This window comes from Columba livia, chromosome 5, assembly GCF_036013475.1.
Source record: "Columba livia isolate bColLiv1 breed racing homer chromosome 5, bColLiv1.pat.W.v2, whole genome shotgun sequence".
Classification (NCBI taxonomy): Eukaryota; Metazoa; Chordata; class Aves; order Columbiformes; family Columbidae; genus Columba; species Columba livia.
Genome location: NC_088606.1, coordinates 7,683,271 through 7,690,782, shown reverse-complemented (window position 1 = coordinate 7,690,782; position 7,512 = coordinate 7,683,271).

Below are 7,512 nucleotides of genomic sequence, written 5' to 3'. Positions count from 1 at the left end.
GCACAGCTCTCACCCACATCAATGTTTAGCCAACTCCATCGGATTTGAATTATGCCGGGCTGAATGTGATCAACATCATCAACATAAACAAACTGTTTAACAGGCAAGAAAAAGTGGCCACGGTTGATGATGGTGTAAAGCTACACACGCTTTCAAGAGCAGCTGTGAAAACTGAGCAGCACCTTACCCATAGTGTGCAATAGACAGTCAGTTAATTAGTACAGGTTTGATAAAGGCAAAAACAAAGTGCAGGAGTAAAGTGCTGCAGTGTTTAAAGCTTGTGAAACACAGTGCTGTCATCTGAGAGTCAATGTCTACTCTTCTGTTGATTACAGCACTTTTGTCAAAGTTGTCTTAAAAAAACCTAGTGTATTGCATATCAATCTATCAGTCTACTCACCTTAGTTCTTTTTATTTCTGCCAACCTCCTTGGCTGTTTATAGCAGATTTAACAGAGTGATAATACTTAGCATTTTTCAGGTGTTTTGAGTATTGTGGGTACATGATCATGTTGCCGCCCTCCTGAGCAAGAGCTGCGTTGTTGTTGCAGCCCCTACCAGACATGAGGGAACCCGTGTGTTGGTTTCGATACACACATACACAGGGGCACAGATGTCACGTCTCGGTGATCACAGAGAAACCCCTTTTTGTTAAAAATGGTTTAAGATCAGTTAATGGTTTTCCCCTCCTGCATCGTAACGACATATCAATGGTTGTGTATCTCAGCGATTGCTTTGCCTTTCTGGGTAGTTTCCTTTGGCTGGAGTTCTGCATGTGTTCCTCAGGTGGTTTTCCTGGTTGAGTTTCTCCTGAGACAGGGTGAAGTGTTAAACAGAGAGGAATGCTAATCTTGGAAGCTGTCATATAGAGGGTGACATTTATTTTCACACTCAGCCACCTATTGCCTTGCCTTGTAGGTGTCAGAAGGGCTCAAAACTTGGCAGGAGCTAGGGATTAACTCAAGGACTCCATGCTAAGCAAAAGGCTTTGTTCTCTTGGAAAGTTTGCATATGTCTGTATTGAGAATGACTTTTGCATGAATTATACACATTTTTGCATTATTTCAGGGCATGATAGTCAGGCATGGTCGATTGTAAGTTTATGTGGTGGCTGTTGTTTCCAGAGCCTGTTTTTGCCTTATTTTAAGTCTTGAATTGATACCTTTCCCTTATTTTTTTTTTTTTTCCCAAGCTCTGATCATACAATGTTTTTGGCATTGCAAAACCAAGGAGATTAATCCACTTTCCCCCTAATTAGCAGTATTTTATTCCTTATTACTCGGAGCTATGCTTGACAAATACACCTTTCCGGAGCAAAGATACAGTAGTCTTAAGAAAGGAGTCTCCTAAGGACCATGACTGAGGAGTTCCACAGCCTGGGCTTGGGGTTGTGCCTTTACTCTTCTCCTCATCCACTCCAGATATGTGGCTTTCTTTTTTCCTGATATCACTGTATTACAACTCCTAAATCTTCAGAGAAGTCCCCAAGAATGTCCCTGCTCCAGGTAAATTCTTCCTGGAAGTCGGTTTTTGAGAAATGTGTCTTAAACAGCTCTTAGTCTTTGAAATGTGCAACTTACTGACTGACACTGCAGAGCAGGACTTCTGAATCAATATTTGCACTACTTAGACTGGGACAGATATCAGGCAAACTGGTCTGCTGTGTCACCTTTTTATTTTTAAATTATGGCTATCCTTGCACCATTGGGTCAGGGTGTATTTTGTTGGAAACTTGACCATGCAGGTTATTAACTTCCTATTTGCCTTTACATTTTTACTTCTGAATTTTTGTTGCCAAACATCTTGCTCACAATTTCAGTGCTGAGAAATTAATTTTCTGAGGTACCACCTATGTAATACACATAAAACAAACATTTTAGTAATTGTATCCAAACTATAACACAGACTGTTTGTCCTTATTATATAAAATCATGTTACGATCAAGAAGCTGAACTGAATCTTCAGTTCTACTAGGGATTTATTTTTATTGGAATTCCCTAGGTTTGGGTGCAATACATGTATATTAGAGATGCTCACTACCAAGGTTTAGAAGCTCCAGCTCTTCTAGTGCCTGTAGCACCATCAGTGCATCTCTCCTGGATTGAATCCATCATAGCTACAGGCCTTTTTCAGCAGAATAGTGTTATCTCACCATGTTAGACATGCATCAAGCAAACTGTGGACTGATGTTTTTTCTTACTGCTAAGCCTCGCCCTTAGACTTCATTGTCCAGGTCTGGAGGGAAGAGGAGGAGATGAAAAGTGTCTGACAGTTTTCACGCAACAGCAGCGCAGTAAGGCAGTGTCTGAGCTGGAGCAGCTGTGATGTTGCTGCAGTCAGCGCAGTCCTTTTTCACAGCAATTTGGATCCCCTGGGTTATATTTTGCAGGTCTGTTCCTGGACCATTCTGCGGTTTGTAACACAGGTACCCCCAAAATCAGCAAGCAGTAATTATCTTTTCTTCAAGAGGGGTGATTCCTTAAGTGTGGTGTGATTTGCTTCCACAGCAGCCTCAACAAACCCTCTTTTCTGACTTCATCTCACCCCGGCATTCATTCAGCTGGTGCCTGTTTGTGTTGTGTTAAGCTCGGGAAGCAAAATGAGCACAAAGTGTAAAGCAGGAGGAGTGGCTTTGTTAGCCCGAGACCTTCAGCCAAGACTGGTGTCCCATTGTTAGCTGAGAAAGTCCACGTTTATCTAATTACCACCTGAGAATACATTTCCTAATTGCTGCATTGTGCTTTCTGTACTTACAGTTTGCAGTATTTCTGTCAGAGTGTTTCTGTGAGCTTTACTTGCTTCCTTTGATTTTAATTTACAGATCAGCCTTTCAAGGTTAAACCTACTTTGTTTGCCCCTTTCCAAATGGATTCTTCACATTCTTTAGAAATTTAGCAAATGACAGAAAATCACACTCCAAAAAAATAATGCGGCAGCTGTGGGGATGGATTAAAGAATCTTGATGTTACTTGTTTGTAATACTGTTTTCAGGACATAAAGATTATCTTTCAGAACTACCAGCAAATAGTAAACAACTTAGAGGAAAAGTCTAATGTCAGCTTGTATAGGGAAAAGTGACTCTGGTGCTAATTTATTCAGCAAGTTCATCAAATTAATCAAGCACACATAGCTTCATCTCCTACCTGATAGTTTTACGACTAACTCCATTCTAACCTGAATCCTAACTTCTCTTGCATGCCTGCTCCTTTGAACTTGGCTGGCAAACCCATACCGCCTCATGTCCTCAGCCATTTGTGCCTTGCTGTTATTTTTGAACCTACAGCCACCCTCCTGACCTCTCTTGTGTGCAGTTCATTAAATATCTCCTGTCCAACCACTGTCTTTGCTTGCCTGAATGGCCACCAGTTTCTTCTTGGACTACCGGCTGCCTATGTGGTTCACTGTACGGCTTATTATGTGCAACTATTCAACATTATTATTATTATTTCACTCAGTCTGTCTTGTTAGATAGCACATGTAAGCTGCTTTCTCATGACCAATCTAATTCAAAATTCTAGTGCATTAACTCCCCATTCCTCAATATACATCCTTGTCTACTTATACAGCCTTCCTCCTCCAACCTCTGCTTGCACACTTATGTCACCTCAGCTGTCTGAGATCCTCTCCCCTCCACGTTCTCTTCCATTCCTTTACTTGGAGGGCATCTCAAGAAGAGTATTTGTAAGACCTCCACAAACTGTTTTTCAGCTCCTTCTCCAAACTCAGTAATGTTGCTGATGTTCACAAGAAGCAGGTGGACTGGGCTGACATCAAAAGGTTTTTAACATTTTATTCACTCCTCCTTGTGCTAGAAAGACCTAGATATCTGGGGCAAAACCAGTAAAGCTAGGTTGAAAAAAACATCAAACAAACTCTGTGTTTTCAATCTAAACCTAATATGAAAAGCAGTACTTTTTCATTGGGAAACAGAGGTGTGGTGATTGAGTTTTTTTAATTAAAAAAAAATTGATTTTATTTTTTACTTTTAAATAGTGCTAATATTTTTTTAACCTGCTCCAAATGCTACGTAAAACACTAACCCAATCACTTTCAGTACTGCTTTGCCTGTGTATGAGCTCTCACCTTCTCCTCCCTCTTCCCATTTGTTTCTCCCTCTTTCTGGGTTGTGAATTAATCAGGATACAGATGGAATGCTCATAGTATGTGGAATATCTTGAGATGTATTGAAGCATAAATGGTTCTCATAAATGGTTAATACTAGGAAAAAAACATTAGGGCATGTGTGAAGTTGAGAGGCTTATCATTGAAAGACAAGGATGGAATTAAAAATTCCCTGCATGGCTGAAAATTTGAGTGTTCATCTTATTTAGTCTCTTCGGGTAATATTAATTTGTCAGTTCCATGTGGTGTTGAAGTGAGCAGCACCTGATGTTGTTCTGTTTTCAATGCATGGGAGAGGAAGCAGGAAAAGACAGCATGAAGCCACATCCAGAAGGTAGTGAAGAACCTGTGCATTTTCAAGGTCTCCTGGAGCTATGGAGTCCCCCATCTTTTAGGCTGAGAGCTCAGAGGTCTTTTGAACGAGAGAGGCTGTTTTTCGGAAAACCTCTTGCAGTGCACGGCCTGTATGTTGGGTCCTCTGGCAAGGACAGGTCAGGAAGCGGCCAGCTCAGGAGCAAAGCATCCTCCCTTCTGGGCCAAGCCTCCCAGGAATGCACCTGGGAATGGTTCTGTCCTGCCAAGAGCAACCGGAGTCACTGAGAGCCCAAGGGGAGCTCTCAGGATTAGCTGAGAAACCCACAGGCCTCTCAGTATTTGCTGGGAATCAGCTGGATTAAACCCACAAATACTGTATATCCACTGGTGTTACACATGGTGGAGGGCTGCAGCAGCTCTAGGGCGAAGCCTGTGAGATTCACTTGAGGAGCAGACAAGGCAGTAAGTTATCTATGCATATAACCTTGTCACCCTGAACATCACACTCAATGTTCTGCCTGTCCAGGATTCAGAAGAAAAGCCACACCAGCCTGAATGGATGAGTGGATACACAATCCTCATGAGATGTGCTCCCCTGGTCAATCTGTTTCTCTGTCCTTCTGTGCGTCTCAAAAAGGGAGCAGGCAGGTAAATGGTGGATACATTAAGAAATTTCATCTGTATGTCACTGTTAGTTTCAAATAAATTTAAAAGATCCAAGAAAAAAACTGCATATTTTAAACTTCTGATGCACACTGAAGGCCAAGTGTACATGTAAGAGGTATATTTATTAATTAACTTAAATTAAGAAACACCCACAAAACAGTAAGCCCACTAAAATCTGCCTGGGAAAAAGCCAAGTCTCATGCTATTCAGGAGACATGAGGCAAATCCTCCAGCAATTGGTGTCTGTCCCATGAATAGACAGGATTTTCAAAAGAGAAAATAAATCGGAGTCTGCAATTTGTCTTTCGTTTTACTTTATGAGGTTATTCAGTACAAATGGAGACAAGAGAACAGAATCTCAGTTAGCTGAAGTCAGTGACTCCAAACTGAATTATACAAACTGCAAGTCCAGCACCTGTTTTTCTAATCCATAGAATAAAAGGGATCTGTTGAAGCTGGTTCTTCTGCCATCTGGCATCTATTTCCTGTACCTGTCTCTAATCATGGGCTGATGGTTGCTGGCACATTTCCACAATCAAATAAGGGGAACTTACGACCAATATTTTCACTTTTACCTGCTTTCTCTGCATGTCAGGAAGTTTTAAACTATACATTTATTTAAAAGCCTTTAAAGGTTTCTTTTCTAGCTTTTGGTCAGTGAACATTACAGTATAAGATTTGGGTGTATTTCAAGGAAATTTGCTGATACTTTTAGATCATTGGCAAGACTTTGGCTGTTCTTCTTGACCACCCTGTGACCTGATTTGGATTTGCATCTCCTGCTTTTCCCATGGGCTACAATGGAAGAAAAAGATGTGCAGGGCATGTCTGGTGATCAGGTCTCTGGAGACTATTACAATATCTTCATTCAGCATTCCTCCTCCAACATCCCACCCAATAAGTCTTCACTTAAGCTGGAGTCCTCTGCTGCTAGCCAGACTGTGAGTAATAATGAGCAAGAATACTGGGAATGATCTTAAACATCCTCTCCCACCCAACTTCAGGACAATTTTCAGATTTTTGGTAAAAAAATCTGTTCCTTCCTCTGTTTTTCCCTTCCCCTCTCTTTTAGGGGGAGGGTGGGTTTTGTTTTGGCTTGGTTTTCTGGTACGTTTATCAATTTTTTTGAAACAGTTGTTTCTTACATCACGAGGGTAATAACACTTAATGCCTGATGCTTTTCTGTGTTTTGGGAGGTGTTTGGGAAGGCAATTGGGTGCCTCCCCAGCTCGGTGTGCAGGGCTTAGAGCCCTCACCACAGGCTCCAGGGCAGAGTCCTTGTACGGCTGATAAAGCCTGAGTCCTGGCAGGGACATTAGAAGTGTGTGGTTAAGAGGAGTAACCCTGGGGAGGAAAAAGGTGAAAGGATGAGAAAAGTTAGGATGATGGCTTGATTTGGTTGTATTGGTGCAGACACCAGCACTTCTAAACTCAGGTAAAGCTCTGCTGCCCTGTGTCATCTCTAAATAGACAGTGGCTCTTGGTTATGCAAAATGTTCCGAGGTGTCAGTGCAAGTCTTGCTCAACTGGTGGACGAAACAATTGCTTCCCTCTTTCACTTCTTCCAATCGCCGTTTCCTAATTTAGACAGAAAAGGCAAATCTTGAGGATGAATAACCAGCCTTTTGCATCCCAGCTCGCGCGCATGTGACTAGAGTGATTTTCTGACCAGGGAAACAGCAGGGCCACGAGTTAGCAAGAAAAACATGGAGCAGTGGCTGCTCCAAGCTAAAAAACAAGTGCAGTGAGTGCTCTGCGGGCCCCCAGGAGGTGTTGGAATCAATATGAGTCCTGCTGCTGCATCAGGTGTGTGCAATCGACATTGGAAGTGAAACAAGGACCCTGAGACGTAGGTTATTCACCCTGAAAAAAGGTGAGCACCTATGTAAAATACCTCATTTTGTCCTGAATGCTGCAATACCACATTTCCCCGATGACTATTTACTGCTTTCTGTAGCGGAAAGGCTGAATAAAACCCACCAGAAGTATACATGTGATACTTGTAAGGCAAATTAACGAAATACCAGGTTACTGCTTGAGCTTATGGCTTCACTTCTCTCACCTGCTCATATTTTATGAACTCAATGACCAGCAAGTTTTCCACCGAGGTTCCTTGGTTTCTCTCTGTCCTATCAAGAGCTGAAACTTGTGTTTGTGTGGCGAAGGCAAAGGACACGATTTCCAAATTTCCTTTGCACAGTGGTGCTTACCTGTGTGACAGCTGCCTGGCTTGTCAAGAGAACACTTGCTTTTCTTGCAAACTCACACCTCCTCCTCCTGCCATCCCTTGCCCTTGCTTGTATAGAGCAATCAAGTAATAAAAGGTTTTATGCTGTTGACAAAAATTCAGGGTTTTGTTCACACAAATATTTGAAAAGTCTCCCTTCAGGGTGTTTACTCAGGGCTTGTT